This window comes from Podarcis cretensis (genome assembly GCF_951804945.1).
Source record: "Podarcis cretensis genome assembly, chromosome: 5".
Lineage (NCBI taxonomy): Eukaryota > Metazoa > Chordata > Lepidosauria > Squamata > Lacertidae > Podarcis > Podarcis cretensis.
In genome coordinates, this window is record NC_137174.1 from 37,693,206 (window position 1) to 37,719,047 (window position 25,842).

Below are 25,842 nucleotides of genomic sequence, written 5' to 3' on the forward strand. Positions count from 1 at the left end.
AGAATTAAGAGAACAAGCTGAAGGCTCCAAGCAGCTTGTCCACATCGTAAGGCTGCACAAACGACACCCATGTCCTGGCTACATCCATCTCTGACTCTGCCAAAACTGTGGCATCCAAGTTGGAGCCAACATGAGTGATTTATCTGCAAAATGCAATGAAAACTGGTCGCAGTGATCCTCTGAGGACTCTTAACACTTGGTTATCTCTAGACCTTTATACAAAAAGTTCTTCATTGCTCAAAAGTGTTCTGCTGGCAGGGAAGTACGTTTCTTTTTCATTGCCACGATCACCACGGAATCCCTACAATTGTTTTTTATTTGTCTCTGGTAGCACTCATTACAAGTTTCCCCCATTTCCTTTCCACTCCCTGCACTGTAGTCCAGTTGTCATCAGCTTTCCAGAATATCAGGCAGCTGACTTTACAATTGGGTCAAAGACGTTTCAGGAGGATTGCACCAACAGACTAAGCCTATCCCTGACTGTGACTAGAGCTTCCACAAAATGGCCAGCTAAACATGTAGGAAAAGCCCCCAGGGACCTCAGGGAACCTTCTGGATTCATCAGCCTTTAAGAGTAGACCATAGCAATTGGTCCTCCATCCCTGCAAGCATTGTGACATCAGGTGTGACGCAGCTCCTACAGTGGTTGCAGGGCCTGCCAATCAGCTGATAGGTGGCTCCTGCAAAGCTCTGTGACTTGCAACAAGGTCCAAAGTGCTGTGACTGTTGGTGCTTCCAAACCCATGCCTTTGCAAGCATTGATGACCACAGCAGCACTTGCAAAGGGTCTTGGCTTTGCAAGTATCACAACCGGCTCATTCTTGTTGGTGGTGCCTGAAAAATGCCGAGCCTTTCCCACTATAGTTTGAAACCATGTGGGCAAAAGAAAACAGGGTCACATGACAACATAGTGAGCCCACAATGACCTGTGGAGAGAGGGAAAGATCCAGCCCATGGACTGTATTCAATTCCTCCCCTCTGATCTGGGTCTTGCTCTTGTCCCAGCCCCATTCAAATGAGGAGGAATGACTGCTGGGAGGAGCACAGAGAGAGGAAATGCCATGGTGTATCTGCAACAGCAGGACTGGACGCCTTCATCAGCCCCAGCTGCAACAAAAAATGTCTCTCCCTTATCGGTCTCTACAGCCACAGCTGGTGCTGCAAGCATCCAACAGTTTGACTTCACCCCCAAAGGTGCACTCCATTGTCTCCCAAGACAGACAGATGCCAACCAATCTGAATGCTCAATGTGGCATATGGTTTTAAAAGAAAATAGAACAAATCATAAAATCATCATTTTAAAAGATAAACCCGTAGAAATAAAATCAGAACCAAACTAAACACCTCAATAAAACAAAAGACTCAAAGAGATAAAAGTGTGTAGTTCAGCTTGGGTTGAAAAGACAACACGTTCAGGACCAGGAAAACCATCCTGGGAAGGGCATTCCAAAGCTGGTGTGCCACTACCAAAAAAAGAGGAGAGCACTAAATCCAGTCACATTCCACCTCACTTTCAGGGGTATAGAAGGCAGAGGAAGATCTTAATACGTGTCAGGAAAAGGCACCAAGGTTCCTAAGAGCAAAAAACAAACAAAAACACCAGCACTCCAGATTATGCTCAGAAAGGAGGAGCAGTGCAGCTGTTTTAAAATGGGCAAGTATGTTTTTAAAAATCTGAAATACATGGGGGGATGGTATCTTTCCCGTTATTAGCTGCACAATGGCAAACAGTGGTGAAAGTATGCAAAATGCCCCAGCATTTAACTATGCAGCAGTCTTCATCTCACCATCCTTTTTGCTGTATTTACATTCAATCAATCATCCCTAGTATACCTCTGTTACTTGCATAAGAAGTCTTCTTTTCTCTGAAAGTATTTGGCTAGCAAAAATAATTTCTAACGGCAGTAGTTGCTTTCCAAAACCTTTTAATGAAGTTGATATCTGTTGCTTATGCTGCATTCAAGTTTTTCTTAACTGCTAAAACAAAGAAACCTTTTGTTTGGAGAGAGAGGCGACAGTGGCTTGCTGCAAAGATGATATAAAGAATAATAATGTTAATCTCTAGTGCATGGAAGGAGACATTGGGGCACTTAACTGTCTCCAAAAATGCGCATTTCACCAACTGTTTTCAAAATAGTGTCTGGTTTTCTGCAGTGTACAAAAACTCCGCTCAGTTATATGCAGAGATGTAGGTTAGAGACAGGTAAATGAAGCACATGCTCTTCTGGAACCTGATGTCCAAAGAAAATGACAAGTGCAAGTAAAGAAAGAAAAGTATATTTTACTTGACAGTGTTTAACCATATAGCCATGTGAATTTCAGAGGAGAGATTATATATATTTCAATAAACTGTTGCCTGGCATGTTTCCAGGCCAACTTCAGCACACATGCACTCATCACTCTCCGTTACTGTAAGAAAAACTATAAGGAACTGGGACAGAATAGTGGTTGGCAGTGTCAGCGATGAGCCAAGAATCTAAAGTGCTACATAAATGCCAAGAATAAAGATAAGAGTCACCAGATGAGAGTCAATGCTAGAATTCTGGAAGGAATTGCAAACGATGGGCAAGGGGGCTACTTTCATCAGAGAAAAAAATACAAATTATTTCCATACATTATCTGGCTAGGGAGCAAAAGATATAGAACAAGGATATAGTGTTCTCCAAAGATCTAACTGCACATTTCATGCAGACATGTTTAAACAAAATGAAACCCACCTTCACCACAAAAACACACTTTCAAATGGGATTATCTAACAAAACAACAGCAAAAAATAATAATCATTCTCTCCTTGCTTCAAGACATTTCCTCAAATTCCTTCCTTTCCCAAACATGTGTTTTGAACCCCATGCAGGATGAAAGTAGATTGAAGCGGATTTGGAAAAGGAATAGCATCAAGTCCCCACTATCACTATTGCTGCTTATCTTCAAATTGCTCGGCCCCATGAAAGCTTTTCCTGGAATAAAAGAGGGCAGTGGTGTAGCGTGGGTTGTCAGCACCCGGAGCAAGACAAGTAATTTGCGCCCCCTAACCCGTGGATTTGCGCCCTCTAACCCTAACCCCCAGATGTTGCGCCCGGTGCGGCTGGCCCCCCCTGCACCCCCACGCTACGCCACTGAAAGAGGGACAATGGTTTTAACTACATGCATTCACATGCAACATGTAGTTCGTTAGGCTCCATTTAAGTCAACCTGAATGTCATTATTCTTAAGGAACTTTATTTCATCTTTAAACAAAACAAAATAAAAAACCTTTCTTATAAGGTATTGCAAATGAAAATATTGTTATAAGTTTGTGGGTGCCAGATTCCCCCAAATTCCTGGGTCCAGTAAGTGTTAGAATTTAATTAAGGTTTGGAGTATTAAGCAGGATGCCAGACACTGAACCTGTGGATTTAGCAAGTGTTAGAATATAAGTCAGGCTGACTGCAGTAAGTGTTGGAAGTGTAAAGAAAAAGGCACATTTTTTCATATGTGGTGGAATTGTAAAATAATTAAAAATCATTGGGAAATGATTTATAATGAAATGAAATGAATGTTTGACAACTTTTGTTAAAAGACCAGAAGCCTTTTTGCTAGGCATTACAGGTCAAGATCTGCCAAAAGAAGAGAGGGAACTTTTTATGTATGCTGCAACAGTGGCTAGAATATTGCTAGCCCAAAAATGGAAAGACGACGAGATACCAACTAAAGAAGAATGGCAATAAAAACTGATGGAGTATGCTAAAAAGGTGAAGTTAACTGACCAGGACAATAGAGACTTTTAAAAAAAACTGGGAACCATTTATGTTGTACCTAAGAAACATTGTAAAGAAGTGGACTCACTTGCAGGGTTTGAGTAAACACTTACAATTAACAAAATAAACATAGAGATTAAGATATAGTAATTGGAAAATAACGAAGTATGAGGTAATTTGAAAACAAATGCGTTAAAACGATAAGAACCTAACAATATTCAATTCAGAAATTGGGGTGGTTTGAAACAATTTTTTATCCGTACAATTTCAGCAGTATCACAGTAATTATCTACTGTCAAATGTTCTGCAGTGATAGGTTTCAAAGATGACACACTCAAGACAATGGACAAGCCATTCTTGGATCTGTAAACTATCTCAGTTGTAAAAGGTAAACAATCATAAATAACTTGTGGAAGAACAAGACTGGAGATATAGCTGGCCTGTAACTCTATATAAACAGGCCATAACTCAGGAAGGTGTTGCAAATCACACACACACATACATACAACTCAGAACAAAACCTTTATGTAACCATTATACAATGGAGGTTTCAGTGTTCTGACTGAACTATGGTGGTTGGAAACAGAATGGTCCTGAAAATTTAATTACCGTACTGAAACCCTTTTTCAGGTGTAAAGATTAAAACTCTTCCTGAGTTGTCAAAAGTAGCTTGGCATTATAATACCTTAAAACTAACAGCATAAACACCGCAATGGAAAGCAGATTTTTTCTCATACTGTGCCAATACGCAGATAGGAACCATAATATTAATATAATATATGATAATATAATAAGCAATAATATGAAACCTGCCTGGTTTCTTTTTATTACTGTTTTCCTCCTATGAAGGAACCTGTGTGTTTCACCTGAAGACAGAGACAGACTGAATAACAGCTGGGTTGTTGTTTTTTGTTGTTTTTTGTTCTCAGAGAATCATGTCATGTTCCTTCTTCCCAGCAGCCATTTGATGGAACCCAAAACCTACATAGCACTTAACACAGCCTATTTAAATGCCTGCTACATCTCCTCATTTTACATATTGAGACTGTGTGATCAGATGTAGACTCACAGGCAATTTTCTCCTCCCCAGCCTTCACTTACCATCTAGCCTGACAAAGAGTTCTGCAGAACTCAAAAGCATGCACACTATTTTGTGATATTTTAGTCAGGCTCACAAAGGTATTGCCCAAAAATGGATTCTGGAATAATCTTTATGGAGCAGAAGTTGAGTTTCTACATGTGTAATAAGCAAAAAAAGTGAGATAATAAAATCCATTGTCCTGGGAGCATCCTGTATTCTTCATAACACTTGAAAACAGCAAGTCTTGTTTCTGAATGACACACAGGTATTTTCTGGAAACTCTCATCTCACACAAACAAGAATATTCTTTCCCTATGAAGTGTGTCAGAACTTCAAGACATACTTTTTGTCCAATAAGCAGTGAATCCAAGCAAAGCTGTCCTTTCTCCTCAAAGCGTTCTATGGCTCACATGCAGACTTTGAAAACGTACAAATATGACTGGAAAAATGAAGTCATTGTCTTACCCCGAAAGCTGTGAAAAGAATTCTAGCACAAATATATATTGCAGTATGTTTTCCTTATATGCCAGATAGTTTCCATAATCTTTTAGTTTTGCAACACTGGGAGGTGGTGAAAAGGATTTGTGAAACAGTTGCACGTATCTTTAAAGTACTAGATAGGAAAGCTACATATGGGCACAATCCTATATACAGCTACTCAGGAGGAAATTCCATTGAGCTCAATGGTACTTACTCCCAGGTAAGTAGATCTAAGACTGCAGCCTTAAAATGTGAAGTTTAATCAGCCCTGATTGAATTTATTTTGCATGGGGGAGAGGAAGAATGGGAAGAAGAAGCCAACTAATCTTGCCCATTTAGGAGATAAATCTATAACTCAAACCAGGCCAAGTAAGAGTCAGTAAAGGAAGATCATTTTCACGAGTAACACTAAACTATAGTTCAGCACTACGTGGGCATGTCTGGATTAGCCTGAGCAAAGTATTGGGTCCACACATTCCCCACTCCTCTTCCAGTGCAACTGGGAGATTTTAGTTTCACTTTTTAAAGAGTCCTGCTGCCTTAGCATTATGTTTGAACCAGGGATATTGGTTTAAGAAGCCAGGTGCATAACCCATCATTTTAAAGTGGCTTGTTATGAAATTTACTAATGAAAAACAAGGTTTCTTTAAAAGCGAAACAAAACTCAGTCAAAGTCCTGCTCCTGGCTTGTTCAACTCATCCATGTAGTACTAAACCATGGTTTAGGATGATGTGAGAACATGGTCACTGTGTAAAAGTCTACTTAAGCCAGTAATATATTAAAGGTCTAGGATAAAGCTTTTCTGTCTTTTCTTGCTGGAGTTCAATGTCATATGAGACATCTGAATTGAAAACATTTGGCTTAGGACCAGAAAAACAAAAATACTTTATATTAACTTCTCTTATCCTCTGGAGACTAACACAGAGACAGGAACTGCAGTTCAGGCATCCATTAGATTTATTTCATTATATATGTGTTAGTTTCAACTGAAATTCTTTGTATATTACAACTTGCTTGCAAAAATTGATGTGCAGTTATGCTCCTTTAATTTGTAATGTTATGGTCAGTGGTATATGCACTACTATGATAACACCTCAAAAATATGAAGTGATTGAGTTGAACTGCCATGAGATACAAGAGAAGGGCTTAAGCCTTCTTTAGAATTAATTACATGATAAAAACTGGTTGACTGCCTTATATTATACATCTGAATGAGCAAACGAAGTCTGGTGGCTTGCACAGACCCACAACTACAGCTCACCACAATCTACCACTACACCCACATAAATTGTCCCTAAAGCATTTGCAGGACTATGAGGTCAACATAGTAGGGAAAAGGAATTGATTTATCAAGGATGGCCACTGAATGCCTTAGCATCAGCTTCTTCTATTTAAATTAGCAGGATGGGCAATGCCAATTGCTTTATTGCAGTGTTAGCTAAGGTGGTGTCTTCTGCAAGTTGTGGACTACAAGACCCATCTATCCTGATCACAGGCCATACTGGCTGGGGCTGGTGAGAGCTGTAGCTGATAACCATGTTAGTGACCTCTGCTTTAACATGTGAGTAGATTTTTAAGGGCAAGGCAAAGAATGTCTAAGGCAGTCTCAGATGGCGGGCAGAAGGAGGGAGAAGGAAAATGGGATAGTGCTGCTGCTAAAACAGTGACAGGGATCCAGTAGCACTCCGTATGTTGTTGAATTTACATCTGGCCCCAGCCAGCGTGGCCAACAGCCAAGGATGGTGGGAATCATAGTCCAGCAACCTCTGGAGGGGGCCACTAGTGTCCCCCCCCACCCACATGCTAAAAGAATGTTGGCAAGCAAGATGCAGACGGGTTGCAAACTGAATTCGAATGATGTAGGGAAGCAAAACTGGTGATTCAGTTAGAGATTCTGGGTGTTGCCCCTTGTGCCTCCACTGGGCACACAATTCAGTCCTCCAACACATTTGAGTTTGGCACCCTGCTTTATATATTACTGCCAAATATTTATATAGTGCTGCCAAGTATTATCTGCGCAACCCAAGTAGACAAGGCAAATGGTTTTTCTGAGTGCTGGAGCCAGAGGAGCACAATGAACCACAAAATAAACCCCAAATTGCTGTTGAGTGCTTTAACTGTTCCCTTCTTACTATTTTCCATCACATAGGACACCACATGGACACCACCTCCTATAGTCCCCAGAGAGACAACTCCCAGTGTTTAAGCCGACAGATCACCAATATTTGCTAATCTTGGACTTCCAATCAGAGGCAATTTCTTTTCTTACTTTCCTCATTTCAAATGGACAAAAGCACAAAAGAAAACTAAACATTTCAAGCATGTTTTGTTATTTGTACGGAGGAGGTAAATCTGCGTCTCAGCTGTACAATTTCAGATTGGGAGCTCAAATGACTGGATCTTTTACAAAGAGACAATTGCATACAGAAAATGAGCAAGTCAGAGAGAAGCTTTGCTCCTGACATACTAGTTCTCCATGTGCAGATGTGTTTGCATGAAAGAGTATTTATTTAATCAGTCAGTCAGTCAGTCAGTCAATCATTCAATCAATCAATCAATCAATCACTTGAACCTGCAGTCTGAAGCGGTACATATTGATCACCTCAACAATATATCAGATTTGATAGTTGAAGAGGACTGTTAGGGTGAGTGTATGAAATCAACATTTACAGAAGGAGGAGAAATTCAGTATTAGTGCTGGGTGCTGACATTAATCCTCTGTCTCTGCCTTTTCTTCTCTTACTAGAGCAACAGCTTATGTCCGATACTAAAACAGTACAGTTCATCTCTGTTCCTCCTTCTTAACATATAAAGATTCATACAGTCCCAAGTACTGGGGAATGAGAAAAACTGACAGAATCCCACCGGTTAGGGACCCTCAAGCCTCTGTGTGAAGAATGGGTCTCATTCAGTCTAGTGCTGTAACAGCCAAATAGTTTACAGAACACAAAAAAACACAATAAAGGCAGATGTTTAGAAACTCCCATACTATGTATTAGCTCCTTATCACCATCTCTAAGATTCCCCCCTCCTCCTTTCGAGGCAATGTAAAATGGTCACCGATGAAAAAGTACAGAAATATTATATTACTACCAGTATATTTACTACCAGTTTAGGGTGATATTTTTCAATAAGTTTACCTGTTCTTAATTCATATCATAAATATCAGTCTGTGAAACCATAGCAACATAAACAGTCTCTTCCATGTATATCTTCAACAATACAAGTTAAGTTACAGATTCTGGCAATCCTTTGCAATGTAATAGTAAAAAAAATTTTTTTTAAAATTGTATAAAGTGATAAAAATAAACATAGAAATATAGCAAAATGCTCCTTTATGCTTGTATGATAGAGAACAGGGTTAGAGAGAGAGTATACTATCAAAACTTCCAATTAAGTCATTAATGCACTGAGCCTTAGTTTTCTAAGAGCTCTGAAGTGAGCAGACTCAGTAAAGCTGTCATTCAAGTTTGAGTCACAGTATAAGAACTTTGCTTTCACTACTTAGAATAGGACAACTTGTCACAGTTACTGTAATTTTTCAGAACTGTTTAAGATAGTAAACAGTTCAATTTATTAGAATGGGTAAGTTACTATGTTAGTCATGTAGTCTTGATTGCTTAAATTCCTAAAATACAGTACATATTGTAAGTTCCAGTAAAGTACACTGACATAACCATTAAAAAAAAAATCAAACTGAGCTATTTTAACTACAACAGTATGCAACATAAAGCAAATAACTTTATTAGGATTTCTATCATATATATTTATAACAGAAAGTACCTAAACATTTTATATGGAATACACAAAAATTTGATGAGGCAAACATGAACAAAATCTTTCAAAAGTAATCTAATCTGATTCTGTAAAAATGTTTCAATACAACTGCAGTATGAAACCTCAAAATCATACACAGATTTTCAGCTATCATGTTAGACTCACAGCAGAAATCCATTTCATCCTCCAAGTAAACACAAGTCTATTATTACATGCAGCTTACTTATTAAATTTTAATGAATAGATTGGTTGTTCGAATTGCTAGCATTTTAAAACCATGCCTGATTAAAAAGGTTTCTAATGCAAGAAGTTTAATTCTGCAATTGTACTATGATTATACAGCCAGAATGAGAACCAGTAACCAGATACTTGTAGCAAACATATTTAAAATTGGCAACAAACGACATAAAGATAATATAAACTCAAACACAAACTGGCTTTAAGGCCAGCAATGATCTAGGAAACAATAAAAGCATTTCTGTGTATAGAGTTTAGCAATTAGTTAGAAAGGAAGAACCTTGTTTAAGAAAGACCCGTTTATTACTTTTGAACACATTAATAAATCTTGATATAAACACAAAGCATGTTTCAATGAAAACAGCATCCTGCTTATTACTGCAAAAGATCTTAGAAAACATACTCTTCTGCTGTTTAAAGGCAGTTCTGTAATTCATAATATGAAACAAAACCTTCCATTACAATGAATGAACCATACCTTCTGCAGTCTAAGTATCCACAGCCTGCTGAACCAAATCACATCCACTTGAAGCAAAAGCTACATTGGATATGGAATGCAAGAGCAAACACACACACGCCAAGCAGCCCAAACAAGCCAACTGTATTCAGCTATACAGGATGACAGTCTGCTCTCGTCTCAAGAGGCTATGTCTAAGAGCCTGTACAGAAACTAATGTGTAGTCCCAAATCTAATCCTTTTGCTGAATTTCATATGCTGCTGCTTCACCTCTTCAGTTCCTAGTTTCTCAACAGTCCCATTTTTAAAAAAAAAACATACACAAACAAACCTGTAAGAGCCACACAGAGAAAGAAAATCTGGATCATATCACTTGCTGAGACATTTCTGGACCTTGCATATCTGGTGCTATTTTAATTTGCCAATTCACATATAATTATAGTATTGCATGAATTCTTCTCAAGAGACTTAATACTTGATCTCACTGGGTTATTTTAATTAGTAATAGTTTACAAGACCTATAACTGATATGTTTTTAAGTGTCCTCGAGGGAAATAATGATTTAAAATAAAACAGCGGAGGCTATCCCCAATGCCCAAGTTCCCCAAATCCTAAAAATATAGTGTCACATCTGCCTACTTCTGAGGACAAACTTCCTCAGCACAAGCAATGTGAAGAATTGTGGCAATAGGCAGTGACCCTCCAAGGCCCATGACAGCCTAGAATCATAGAATTGTAAGGAGGAGGGACCCAGGGGGTCATCTAGGAATCCTGCCCACAGCCACCCCTAGGTGGACTTGAACCACCAACCTTCTGGTTTAACAGCCAGATGGACATGAATTTGGGCAGGTCAGAAAGGGAAGTGGGAGTCTGCTTAACACACAACACTGCAAGCTCAGGGTTTCTGTTTAGGCAGAGAGATATGAACCACCTCACTCATCAGTCCATAATTCAGAGGACACAAGAGTTGCACAAGTTCACCTTTATGATGTTATCTTCCTTTGCTTCTTCAACCAATGTCACATTTTTACCCCATGAGAGAAATCTAGACTGCAGCCCTGTTCCAAAATATTTAGCAATATGAAGCTACTTCATTAAATCTGACCTTGCAGTTACAGTGGAATGACTAAGAGAGAGACAGATATGCATGAGTAATAACTGCTGCTTGTAACAAAAGAAACCAAGTAGAGTTACAGAGAAAAGCAGCACAGATAAGCCTTTTGAATGGTATTCAATAAATGTCAGGCATTGTTTGGGGGTGAGGGTGGGGGTAGACCGGGGGGGACTGAGCTATGGCTCTTTTGTGGTGGGTCCTGGGCCTCCTGCCCCCTTCTCCCCTTTTAAAACTTAAATAAACCTTTGTTTATTCTAGGGCAGCTGGGAGCACTGCAAAGCACCATGCTGTTGAGATCCACCCAGCCGCCACCTTAATTTGCCAGAAGCATCTATACATATACATTAGTAGAGGCAAATCTTATATAAATTTGTGACATGGTAGTATGCTCCCAGTCTTTTAATTACTTAGCAATGACCCTATTCATCATATGTAAGCTTAGAGTTAATACAGCAACCCTATACACGTTTACTCAGAAGTAAGTCCATTGAGCTCAATGGGTCTAAATCTCAGGGAAATGTGCAAAGGACTGCAGCCAAAGTGTAAGAGAAAAAAAAGGTGGTCTGCAGTGCTCCATTAGCTGCAATAAATAAAGGATGAAAAATTTGGGAACATGCAATTAAACACTTCTTAAATGGCTAGTCTGTAAAGATACAGGATATCTTTTGTAAACCACTTAGAGGTTTTCCTACAATCAAACAGTATATAAATTTTGCTACATAAATAAATCTGCACTTGAAGGGGTACATTCTCAGGAGCCGCAACGTACAAAGGCATATTGGAGTACAAACCTTCTAATAGAGACTAAGGTTTCTTAAAAAAAAACTTTGAGGAATTATACTGAAGCATTGTTGAAGCTAAGTGAGTGTGGATCTGAGTACATGACTGGTAGCCCCAAGATTTTACAAATACTGTATGCTTTTTTCATTTTTTAAAAAAGGTGGAATATAATAAACACTTCAAAACCTATTATGTGTTAGTAAAATTAGAACTGAGATCTATAAGAAAAATCCATTATCATAGAATTGTAGAGTTGGAAGGGATTCCAAGAGTCATCTAGTCTAACTAACTTCTTGTAATACAAGAATCTCAACTAGATCATACATGACAGACGGCCATCCAACCTCTGCTTTAAAACCTCCAAGGGAGGAGAGTCCACCACATCTCGTGAGAGTCTGTTTCACTCTGAAACAGCTCTTACTGTCAGAAAATTCTTCTTGATGTTTAGTTGGAATCTCCTTTTCTTGTAACTTGAAGCCATTGGTTCCAGTCCTAGCCTCTAGAGCGGGAGAAAACAAGGTTCCTCCAACCTCCATGTGACAGCCCTTGAGATCTTTAGAGATGGCTACCATACCTCTTCTCAGTCACCTCTTTACCAGGCTAAGCATGCTCAGTTCCCTCAGCCGTTCCTCATAAGGCTTGGTTTCAAGACCCTTTTATCATCTTGGTTGCCCTCTTCTACACATATTCCAGCTTGTCAATATGTAGTGCCCAGAACTGGACATGGTACTCCAGGTTTTAAGGCTCTGCACAAACTAACAAGAAACTGAGAAGAGACTTTCATGGTATTAGTCACTTTTTGACCATTAGCACCTCCCAGAGTGCTTGTATGCAACCATGTGCCTGATGGAAAGATGGGAATGACGTCCAGGCAACTTTGCAGTGGTATTGTATCCAAACCTAGAGAAGTCTTTTTTTGGTGAGAAGGGGCGGAATAATCTATGGCTGTGTACACATTACCATTTATTCTGGCTCCAATGCACTCCCTAATGCTGGTGTTTAAAGCACATGGCATTAACTACTATCAGAAATACTGCCGATAGATGCATTTTTCCTCAAAAGAACTTCCACCTGGTTTGAAAAACAAGCCACACTCATTTTGCAGTTAAACTGAGGTGTGCACACTTGAGGCAGCTGTGGCACATGCGCAGATGACAGCTTCATTAATACGAGTTGGAGAGGCTACAGGCACAGGGAAACTACACAGGTGAAGACATCCTGTTCCCTTCTCTGGTGTGTACAGAAGCAGGCAAACACAAGAAATGCAGCACTGTGTTTTAAGCCGCTAATGTTGATAGCCTGTGTTAGTGGGGAAATGTGCTAGTGATTTCTATTGATTTATGTATACTGTCTATAGCAGCCGCCCTGTGCTGGAAGCTGAACAAGGTTACGTGTGAAGTTTTCCAGGGCAAGCAAATATGTTTTTAGATAGGTAACATGCATACTAAGCTATTTTCGCTATGCCCCAAATACACAGTGGTACCTTGGTTCTCAAACTTAAACCGTTCCGGAAGTCTGTTCCAAAACCAAAGTGTTCCAAAACCCAGCCGCACTTTCCCATAGAAAGTAATGCAAAATGGATCAATCCGTTCCAGACTTTTAAAAACAATGCCTAAAACAGCAATTTAACATGCATTTTACTATCTAATGAGACCATGGATCCATACAATGAAAGCAATAAACAATGTACTGCAGTCACACAATCAATCAGTAGCTGAACTGGGTTCCACACAGTCACACAGAAAAACAAAAAACAAAAACACAAAATAAATAGCAAAAACAGACAGACCTCAGCGTAACACTCAAAACAGAGGTGTGGCACTCAAATCGGAAGTGTAACACTCAAAACAGAGCATGTTCAACTTCCAAAAAAAGTTTGCAGACCAGAACACTTACTTCCGGGTATTGCAGTGTTTGGGTTCCAAGTTGTTTGAGTGCCAAGGCATTTGAGAACCAAGGTGCCACAGTATGAGGGAGGAATTATTCATCATGCAACTGGCACAGCAACAACAACCTACCCTTCACAGCCCACTTTTTCTGTCCTCTCTTCTCTCAGCAACAATATGAAGCAGAGGAGACAATCGGCAACTCACCAGCTGCAGAGCAAGAAAATTACTGCAACTGTGGGAGAGCCAATCAGGGGTGCAGGTGGCTTAGCAGCAGGGCCTAGACGGCCCCATTAAGTCTGATAGCTTTCACATGAAGGGGAGGGGAAGCAAGGAAAGTATCTCTCAGGATTCTTGCCCTATTCCTGCAGTCTTGAAAAGACTTCAGCTTGTTACATTAATACTTTAAAAGGCAACTGGGCAGAGTTGTTTGCTTGTTTTGGGTGAGTGGGGGGTTAAGGCAAATACCACTGACAGGGAGTTACATTAAGAAAATGAAGTGGGGAACTCTGAACCATAATTCCAGCAACTAAGAGGTTTTACTCCATTACCATCTCCAGCACCAAAGACACTAATTATAAGAAAGGATGGAAGTAATATTTTTGTTATTGTAACTCCCTGCCACTTCCCCAAAACCATTTAAAGCCAAAAATATTCAAGGAATTCATGAATACATGGTATTCTGAGATAAGGACATGGTAAAAAAAAGTTAAAGTAAGGGTAGGAAGATTCTTGCTGGCATTCCTAACTTAAAAGTTTTACTACACCACTTATATTTTCCATCTAACCAGCTGGACACTTCCTTCTGGATGTAGGTTATTTCGGCCTTGGCAGATGAATAAAAAGAGTTCATTTTATGAGCAGTCAGAAGAATGACTCAGGCTGAAAAACAATGACTGTCTTGGAAAGGCTCTTTTTTGCCTCGGTTTTGTAAGCAGCTCATAGATTCTTGTTATTTTGATTAAGCAGTGTATAAATCTTGCTAAATAAATAAACAAGCATCCTGGAGATGTAAGGCACAAGAGGTCTCATTTTAGGACTCCCAATGGTGGTACTCAAGTAACCTTTGTTTCTGTGGCATCAATCAGTGTTGATGTTGGCACAGTGCTGGACTGGCTCTGCCAGTGCATTTGTACCATGCTGAGCTTGCTACCACCTTTCCCCTCTGCTCCCCAGTAAGCAGCAGTGATGTGCCTGACTGCAGGACTGTCAGGTGAGAGGTGGTGACATGCCATACTATCTGCTACTGCTGGTAGCTTACCAGCATGAGTGTAGCTGGGGCGGGGAGAAGCTGCCCCCCCCAATCAAGTAAATAAATAAAAATACTTAACTGACCAACTGCATCACAAATAACTAGGTTCTGCCCCCTAATACAATGCCTGCCCCCCTTAAAATAAATCCTAGCTACGCCCATGCTTTCCAGAGGGTGGAACTGCTAGCTTGCTTCATTCTATGCAACAGTTTGTAGATTTGAGGCAATCAGGTGACACAATAAAGTCCAATAAAGACTTCTTGTCAGTCTGGCACAGACCAAATTCTCACCCTACCTATCTGCTTTCTGGTTCACCTGCATACTGCCACATCTAAAAGTAAAGGAACTGGAAGTTTAAGAAGTTTAATTTGCTTTGCTTTGCCAGATTTCCAGTCCCTATACATAATTCTTCAGCTCACATAAGCACTAGAGCAAGTCTGGGGAATGTCAGCCCTCCAGGCCTCTCTATCTGACTCTAAGGCCTCTCCCAAGTCACACACAAACCTCAACCACAACCTTAATCAGACTAGCATACATACTATTCTTGAGTGTTTTTATCAGGCTAGCTGAAGGATAAAGACGGGTGTGTGAGTGTATGCTGAAAGCAGACAACTGGCACAAAGGTAAAATTTGTATTCGCCACTTTGGTTACTTTTGCCTCTGGCTTGTGAGCTCTGGAATGTTGCCCAGAAGGGGGGGAAAGTTCCCCATCTCTGCATTAAAGGCAGAAGGAGACCCAACTATCAGTGACAATGGCCAGGATTTAATGCTGGTGCACAAACAAGCTTAACAAGGCGGACACAAACAATAGTTTCTGGTTCTGGTGTAACAACAAACTATGGTTTGCCAAAAAAACCTAGGAAGTAACTACTCTGAGCACACAGGACGGACAGTGTGCAAGCCCAAGGCTGTTTCCAAGGTCATTTCTGTCATGTGAACTGAGTTGGTGCATTAAGGTTTAAAACGTTTACCTTCAAAATCTAGCATGATATGGTTTAAATGCTTCACATATGGGCAAACTACCATAACTGCAGCCTTTAAAGACTGGTAATAAGGAAACTGGCCTACGATACCACAGTTTTGCCCTGGTGGAAGTAACCCTGATACCATCTAGCACGAGGACTGCTTTAGTCTCTTAAGCTCCTTTAATATGCTATGATCCACCTTACAATACAGCCAATCTGTTCTTGGCAGCCCTAGTGAAACCAAAAGTATATCAGGTTTGTTCAAACACAGTTTAAGTGCTTTCCTGGCATATAAACAATGACATTCCCTTTCTTCTTTGCAAACTTGCAGCTTGGGCAGGAGGATAGTAACAGGCTATTTAGACATTATGAAATTTGATGTTTGCTGTGGGAGTAACCTCGTGACTTGTACTCAAGATCATCTAGTCCCTAAAGATACGGCTCTGAACATGCTATTCTTTCAATGAACCTGCCTATCATCCTAATTAAATACAGGAGCCAGAATCCAAAGAGCTGTGCACCTATTTCTGTGTGTCCAAGGGGGATCCAGGGCTGTGTTTCTCCCAAGGAGATATTCATACACAGTTTGTGATATGGTGTTGGTTGTGGTGAGGTCTGCTGGACAGAATGAACAAAAATCAATGACTCCAATCTTCAGCCCCAGGTCCTCCTTGAGGACGTTTCCCTGCTGTATATGACACTGTGCTGTAATAATGCCTCATTTTGGGGATTTAGGATGGAGAGATATGGGTGGGTATAGCAACCTTTGACTTAATTGGAATATAGCCTACTGAGCCATATCTATATTGCGACCCACTTGCTCCTCTAGCCCAGTCCATGCAGCCCCCCTGAAGACTGCCCACCAGAGAACGTGGCCCTCAACCCCAGTGCTTTAGGTTCCTACCTTCTCCCACCCCCTACATGCACTCCAGTTCCCTCCTTTATTTAATGTGATAACCAAAGGGTTAATCTTGAACTCTGCAGAATATGTAGCAGGCTGTTGCAGGTGCAGTTGTTCGTTGGTAAAAGTGAATTCCCAGCGTAAGGCTGTCCTTGGTTTGTGCTATGTATCTTCTCTGCAAGCTAAGCCCATATATCCCAGCTTGATCACTGAGATCCTCTGCAGGAATATCATTTGTTGCTGCTCGAGTTGGTGAGGCTCATTTGACAACAAGAAGAAACCAAGCCTTGGTCCTGTAGTGTAGAATACTCTGCCAACAGAGATTCAACAGGCACCTTCTGTGCCAACTTTTTAATGCTTGCTGAAAACTTTTCTATTTCACCCGGCCTATGCAAACAATTAACCAATAAACAATGGTTAATCAGTGCGTAGTTTTAATTTTTTTTTAACGGTTTTATTGCCGTAAACCACTTTGATTCTAACTGGTGTATCCTTCAAGGGTATTTGCTATTTCAACTGCAAAGCAAAGGTCATGAACCCTCTCTCATGGGAAACTACTGGCTTAGATCAGACAGTCCTCCAAACCATGATTTGGAGCCCTCTGCTTCTCTTGGTTTCTACTCTCCTAATTGATTATTTTATCTCTTGAAGCCACTGTACCCAATTACTCTGTGTCTTTCCCATCAACACTGGATACAAATGAAATCTTGCCACCAGAGTGAAAGAAACATACGGATGGAATATTAAAAAATTATTTTCCACAAAATGTAACACATTTAGCAAGCAAGCAAGCAAGCAAGCAAGCAAACACCTTATAAAGTCTGATGCCCAATCACTATCTGGGAAATATCAAATGTTTATAAAATTAAGATCCCCATTCAACAAGATGCAGGTAAAACAAACGTGAAAGGTTTTCATTCAAAAGACAAAAAGTTACCCAAATAATTTTCATGATGAGATTGACTGCTGAAAGTTAGAGCAAACTAAGAGCAGAAGCAGCAGAGACAGCAAGGCTGCTCTTGTTTCATCTGCTGTTGTGTTTTACAGCACTGTTTTAGTATTGCTGCTACTATTGTTGAGATTTTTAAAACTGTGTTTTGGCTGTATTGTGCCATTTTATCATTTATTATTCAGACTGCCTTGAGCAGGCTTTGGCATTAAAAAAATATGAGACTAATATTGCAGCAAATAAATAAAATATTGACGGTTTAGAAACACTTGTAAAACTACACTGTGTGCTTTCCCTCTCTCCAACCTCAGAAAGATTTGAAGTGTTTTAAAGAAACTTGCAGATGCATAGAAAGCTGGAGCCATATCTTAGGGTTGGTGGAACCTGGATTCTCAAACAGCTTAACTGACAAACAAATCGACTCCCAAACGCCACAAACCTGGAAGTAAGTGTTCGGTTTACGAATGTTTTTCGGAGGCCAAACATCCAACGTAGCTTCTGCTTGAGTACAGGAAGCTCCTGCAGCCAATCGGAAGCCGCACCTTGGTTTTTTAATGGTTTCAGGAGTCAAACGGACTTCCAGAACGGATTAAGTTTGTGAACCAAGGTACCACTGTATTTCAAAAAGTAAAAACTAGTTGTTGTTGTTTTTACAAAAACTCCCACAGTTTTTCGATTTTAAGATCCAGGACAAAGTGTCACATTTCGGAACCCCCCCCCCCCGGGCTGGATGTCAATTCTGCCTTTGAAATCCCTGTAATGTCTGGGAAATGGCAGCCCTACCAAGCATTGAATACAGAATGTTCAACGCTTAGTGGTGCTGTGGGTTAAACCACAGAGCTTGGACTTGCCGATCAGAAGGCCGGTGGTTCAAATCCCCATGATGGGGTGAGCTCCAGTGGCTCGGTCCCTGCTCCTGCCAACCTAGCAGTTCGAAAGCACCTCAAAGTACAAGTAGATAAATAGGTACCGCTCCAGCGGGAAGGTAAAGGGTGTTTCCGTGCGCTGCTCTAGTTTGCCAGAAGTGGCTTAGTCATGCTGGCCACATGATCAGAAGCTGTACGCTGGCTCCCTCGGCCAATAAAGCGAGATGAGCGCCACAATCCCAGAGTCGGTCACGACTGGACCTAATGGTCAGGGGTCCCTTTACCTTTATCTTTAAGCCAAGGCCTACGAAAGACCTCGGGCTGAAATCATTAATTAACTGCTGCCAGTGAGGGTAGACTGGGAAGCTGGGTGAGAGAGTATGGGAGTGATGACGGTGTTGCCATTGCCAGAAACCTGGGCAAAAGTGCATTTCTGGTGGTGGGATTAAACAATACTGTTTTATTTTCATTATCATATCTTTGAAAACACTTGGGTTGTTTGAGGTTTGCTTCCCTTGCTCAGAATAAAGCCAGCTACAAAATAAATGCTGAAAGTTTTATTCAGTCTCCACCTGCTGGCCAGAAATTCAAATTTCAACAACCCAAGACTGAGAACCAAAATCATAAAAAGTGTACATGGCTAAAGGGAAAAAAAATACATAACTGAGGATTCCAGTACTGCAGCCGCAACTGCAGTCAGCTATTTTCAAAATACTAATAAAAATCCCCTAGCTGAAGAGGTATTTGAATATTGGTTCATAACCTTTAGTGAGAATATTTAGGTATCCACACAGAGAGAAGGAAATACATGTGTAACATACGTATAGTATATATGGTGTTCATTTGTTAAGTATTTTTATATTATCTCAAACTTAGTTTTATAATTTAAGCCTTTTTTGTTAAATCTGGACAAGTGTTTGTGTCACTATGGGATCCTAAGAAAATGTCACTATTCTATTTTGGCCCGCTAGTTACATCCTAGTAGAAGTTGTTTCCTCAAATAACCAGGCAAAGAACATGTAGAAACGGAAATGCAATTCAGTGTAGAGAACTGGAGGATTAGGCAACAGCCTAAATCTAGCTTCTTTTCAGAAGCTACAAGTAATAATAATAATAATAATAATAATAATAATAATAATAATAGTAATAATGAAAAAATGAGCTCTTATGCCCAGTGCACTTTTTTTGGGGTTACAATACTCACCAGCAAAGAGTATTGTCACCTATTGATTGATTGATTGATTGATTGATTGATTGATTGCTGCCTGTGACAACCAGTTTGTGCTGATATGGCACCCATATCACTTTTATCAAGATATGAGTACTAGCCCCTTATTTTTTTAGCGAAAAAGATTACTGATTATATCTTTAATAACAGAATGTTGTGGGTCACAACTGTTCAGCCATTAAGAGAAAAGGCATTTAGTAGTATGCTTACTTACTGCAACTTTTGAGTTTTGCGGCTTCCACTTCTTCAAAAAATATGAAACATGAAACATTTCATGTGGTTATAGTTTTTAGTTTTTAGAAGCAGGTATCAAAGGCAAGATTTTGCCTCATACATTCGTATCCTTTTATTAACCTTTGTCTTGTGATTAGCTGATGCTGCATTTGTTTTGAAAATAGGACAAAGTTCAGAAGTAGTCCATATCATATTTATTTGACCAAAATTCAGAAAATAGTTATTGTGCAAGGTCTATATGTGTAAATTTTTGTTGTTGTTCAGTGTACTTGTCTCACATATTTTGTGCTGTGTTAAGTCACTTGCAGCAAACAACAACACAGCTATCTCTCAGGAACATTTTTAATATAACTCACCATTTTTAATATGCAAAAGATTAGGAAAATCTTAGGATAAATGAGGCTGCAATCTGACGTCCTCAGTCATCAAATACCAAATTAAACAAAAGTCTAATACCCGGTGTTTGTAAAAAACAGAACATTAAACGTTATGCAGAACAATTAGTCACATGCTGCACTTACAAACACAGTGACTTTGTTTTACAATCTCTTTTCACAATCCACATACTTCTGAAAATAAAATCTCTCTCTAAATCTACCAAGACTACAGCATATCAGAAAATGTCAATGCTATGAAAACAAGCTGTTTATTATCCCAGTATAGCAAGGGATCTGTAGTAATAGTTTTCTCCACCAGAGGGTATATCCATCTCACTTTCAAATGAAAAGATTTAATAGGAGTCATACAACATACACCTTTTAAGTTTTACCCATTAGACAATTTTACCTCATTGGCTAGACAGTAGGGCTGGGCTATCACCAGTTAAGCATCACGGTATTTTGATATATCACAATATCTGAAATAAGGCTGGAGCCATGTAGAGGTGAACGTGCTAATGTCCTGGCAACTGCTACTACTTATGGGTCAATCTCTAAAGCAGATAAATGTTTACTTATCTTTAACATATTGTTACAACTGTTATGTTATAGTACTACTGTACCAATAAGAGCACATTTTCTCTAAAATTAAAACCACACAAGTAATTAGTAGCATAGATATCAAAAGTTCCCTAAAAATAGAAATAGATCAGGTATTCTCCCCCCCCCCCTTAAAAAATTCCACATGATCTGCTCTGATGGGGAAGTGATAGTAGTTACCTGGGTCATGGAAAGCAAGGCAAATCAGGACCCTGGGCAGCTCCTAGACAACCCTCCATAAATGGTCCATAGCAGATTTGGTAGTCACCATGCTCCTGCATGGCTGTGGGACAGGAGAAGCTATAGGGGAGTCAACCTCAGAATCGGAGGATGGTGGGGGAGCCTTACCTCCAGACAGACTGGAGGGATGTGTGTCAAGGGCTCCCCTTCCCCTATGTGCGGTGACCTACAAATCATATGTATCAGAGTCTTTGGGGCAACAACTGAGCACATGCCCTGCCCCCCAAGCTGCACTTTGAGATGATTGAGGTCTCTGCTACCTGATGCTGTTTGACACTTTCTGGGCCTGTAAATAACCTGTAAAAAAGCACTTAATTAGGCCCCAGTAAGGTTGTAGGGAGGAACGTGTGTGGCGCTGTGGGTTAAACCACAGAGCCTACGACTTGCCAATCAGAAGGTTGGCGGTTCGAATCCCCGTGACGGGGTGAGCTCCTGTTGCTCAGTCCCTGCTCCTGCCAACCTAGCAGTTCGAAAGCACGAAGTGCAAGTAGATAAATAGGTACTGCTCTGGTGGGAAGGTAAACAGCGTTTCCGTGTGCTGCTCTGGTTCGCCATAAGTGGCTTAGTCATTCTGGCCACATGACCTGGAAGCTGTACGCCGGCTCCCTTGGCCAATAAAGCGAGATGAGCGCTGCAACCCCAGAGTTGGTCACGACTGGACCTAATGGTCAGGGGTCCCTTTACCTTTACCTTAAGGTAAAGCCAGTTCACTCATCCTGAACAGGATCCATCTTCACCCCCCTGAAACTGTTGCGATCCACAGAGATGCCCATCACTAAGGAGGAGTGATGGTCCAAGCAAAGGAAGATCAACTCCTGATTCCAAAGACAAATGCACCTTGAAGGTAGTGCAAGGTGTGGGTTCAGGACCACCAGTATTGCTCCTGGAGTTGAAGCCTCATGTAGTCTCAGCAAGATCCTAGAGCAAGTGGGTGAATTTTAGAGGTAGGTGCTTACCAGAATCAGCAGCCTCTGAGGCTGTCTCCTAGCCAGTTAAAGGGTTGGTGCCTGCCACTGTAGCAGTTGGCTCCTTCAGGGTAATGTAGTTTCCACCTGTGAAGTCTCTGGGTTTGCAGATGTGTCTCTCCTTGGAGCTCGGGAGAGGCTCTGGTGTCCCCTGACTCACATGGGATGGACCAGGATGGGGATCCAGCTTTGCGGGGGGGGCCCATCCTGATTCTGAATATCATCCAAATCATCAAAGGGGAAGAAACCATGCAGCTACAGTGAAATGGATCGAGGTAATGAATTCATCAGCACCCATTGGTGAGAAAACTGAATGCATCTGAAGGCATTTTGGGTGGGAAGAAAGGAACTTTGAAGGTCTTTGAAGGAATATATATGGGGAAATAGTTAAAAATACTATAGGGCTTAATGAAGGGAGGGATTCATTTGTGGATTGAATGGAATGAATTGGGGGAGTTAACTGAATAAATGAGCACAATGATTTGGGATAAAGAAGTTAAATCAATATAAAGAAGAAGGAAGAAGTAAAGTATAATAATAATAATAATAATAATAATAATAATAATAATAATAATAAAAAAAAATGATTTATACCCCACCCATCTGGTATAAATATACTTTGTGGCAGTTGTAGGAAAGGTATTAAATTTCCCGCTTTGGCCACGCCCACTTCCTCAACTTGGCCACGCCCACTTTATCACATGGCCCTTGGAGAGTTGAAGCAAGACAGCACTCAGCTCAAAAGCCACTCCTGCTTAAGGAAGCTCTATGTTCCACTGAGGGTACACACAGCTAACTGAAAGACTATAAGAGAGAATGATGAATTAGCTGGTTAAACTTAAGAGATAGCCATGCTACAACCCTGTTCTGTGTTTTAGTTTATTGCAGACCAATTGTATTACTCTGCAAAAGCAGAGCATGACGCGGCTTAGAGGTTTTACTACAATCAAGTGGCATATAAATTTGGTTTAAAAAAACAAATGCTACAGGCATTGCTGAGCAGCAAGCTGAAAAAGAAACCAAACTGTGACGGCCTTGAAAGTTTGATCACTGATTAAGGCATTTGGATGATTCCCACATCTGCAACTCCCTTTGCAACCTGTGACTGGAATAAATTGTTTCTAACCCCTGTGTTTTATTCCATTATTCTCTCTTTTAAATAACAGAAATGAAAAGGAAGGTTTCTGCCACCCTGCCACTTTACTTAGTTTAAAGAAGACTGCTCTCTTTTATCAGGTGTTTCAATGGCTACCTTGCTTTATTTATTTATTTATTTATAACTTGCTCATTTAATAGTTTTTGAAAGCAGCTGGCAAAATCAATTCCATGCTGCTGAATTAAACTGATGGGGTTTGGACATTGATGAGGGCGTTCCACCGACCCGCCCACCCACCACACTTCCCTTGGATTCACTGAGTCACAATCATGTGGAATTTCCTTTAAATCTCTTTTAAGTTTGGCACTCTTCTGACACTGCTTTTGGCATCTTGATGGAGCTTAGAACAAGTCAGATGAGTATGGCCTTTAACTCCTAATATGGATGTTAAACTCATTACGGCGGAGCTTCAGAGCAAAAAATCTCACCATCAAAAAACACTTTTTTAAAAAAGAGATTTTATATTATAGATAGATAGATAGACAGACAGAGACAGATAGACAAGATAGATAGATAGATAGATAGATAGATAGATAGATAGATAGGGCACATGATATATTAATGCTAGCAACGGATATTTTTTATATCCACAGGAATCATTTGACTACTAATCATTTGATTATTATGACAATTAATTTTTTATTCATATAGCACTTGAAACTATATCAGTGTATGTAGTCATACCCAGTGCTTTTTTCCATGGAATACTCAAGAGCATGCAGTACCAGCACCTCTTTTTGTTGTTGACAAAGAGTGTGGCACTTACTGTAACAACTACATGGTGAGTACCGGCATCTATTTTTCTAGAAAAAAAGCACTGGTCATACCACATACAAGAAGGAGGAAAAGGGAAGGGGATGGAAAGGTCAGCTTTTAATATTGCCCTTTAAAAGGGGGTGGGTGGGTTGGGGGGTGTTATTGGGTTGTTGTTATTTTGATTATGTATTTTGTGGTTTTTTTATTTTATTCTGTGAACTGCCCCGAGACCTCTGGGTACAGGGCAGTATATAAATTCAATAAATAATTATAATTATAATTATAACTCTTTTAAACCAGGAGTCATGGTTAAGCTCTTTTCCCACTAACCGCAAGCTGTAGCTGAGTAGTGTACAGTATTGTGCAAGTCAACTCAGCATACCATATGGGAAGTTCTTAAATAGTTACCATACCATAAATAATTATTTCTGCCAAAGAAACATACCCAGAGCGAGATGAGGACAGAAGTGCCCAGTGCTGGTGTCAGGGGTCAGTGCTTGAAGGAAAGGTGTTTTGAGTGAAAAGGAGTTGAAAGCACAACTACAAGCCAAGCCAGTTTTTAAAATATACCACATATACAACCTGAAATACTAAGCAAGTGAGGCTTGTACGACAGGCTAAGTAGGAGAGCAGAAAAAGACTGTTTAAGCGTTGATTAGTCAGTCAGGCAGTCTATGGTCTTTCTTCACACCAAGGTAATAGCTTGAATATTTTCATCTTTTAACCTTTGAGTTAACTCTCTCAGAAGCTTTATTCTTTTTCTATATTTCAATGATAATAACCTACCTTTCTACAATTAATTAAAATGCAAGCTGTGTTAATGAGAAAAAACATAAACCACAACTAAAATTAACCAAACAGAAATAGCATCATAAAAACTATATCAGCAATAGCAGAATATCAGACCAGCCTTTTGACTGCCATCATCTCAATATAGGAAAAACCACGTGTACACAAATAGGGCAGCTGCCATGTGTGTTAACTAATATTTGCATTTGTGGCAAAATAAGCTTGCTCTGCATTTTACAACTATTAGTATGCACTTCCCCTGCCCATGTAGAAAGATTATATCAATGTTATTGCATATGACCTCCAAGTACTCAATTACTAAAACTAAATTTTGATGTCAATGTGTTCAGCCACTAAGAAATAAAGATTTTTTTTTAAGCATGCATTGTTTAATTATTTTTTTAAAGGCATAAAAGCAATCTATTTGAATCTGGTCACAAACATGGTTTATAACAAGATTTGAAAATGAAGTATTTCCCTATAATGAAAATGTGCCAGAACCAGAATTAACATACAGATAAATGTATTTTTACAGAATCACACAACAGAGCTAATGCCCATAAAATCTCCCATTTGTCTCAAGGCAAGTTCTCACCAAATCAGTCCCTCACATATTAATGCACATAAAGTAAGACAATAATAATTTAGTCTTGTTCTCGGTCTCAAGAAGACAGAAGCAGCAAATAAGAGCACAGGAAGGGCCTGGATGAATCTGACCAAAGTCCTATTTAGTCCAGCATTCTGTTCTCACAGCCTGGTTCACACATAATTCTAAACAATGGTTTATTAAGCTATGGTTTATTAAACCATGGCTTAGCATTGTATGTAAAGGCTGCCTGCAGCTTAACCATGGCATGCTTACTGTCAACAAACCATAATCTGAAGTTGTGGTTTGTTGCTGAGAATAGTAGAGATAGTTACTAACCAACAACATGCACCACACACTTAAGCAGAGCCATCAACTCTAGATGGTTTTGATAGCAATATATACTTTATCCACACACACAAAGAAAA

General features: G+C 39.9%; 1 protein-coding gene across 5 annotated transcripts in view; it reads right to left on the reverse strand.

Moving 5' to 3' along the window:
* Positions 1-25,842, reverse strand: part of PLCE1 (phospholipase C epsilon 1) — a 127,359-nt gene that overhangs the window by 69,942 nt on the left and 31,575 nt on the right. The window lies entirely within an intron of this gene.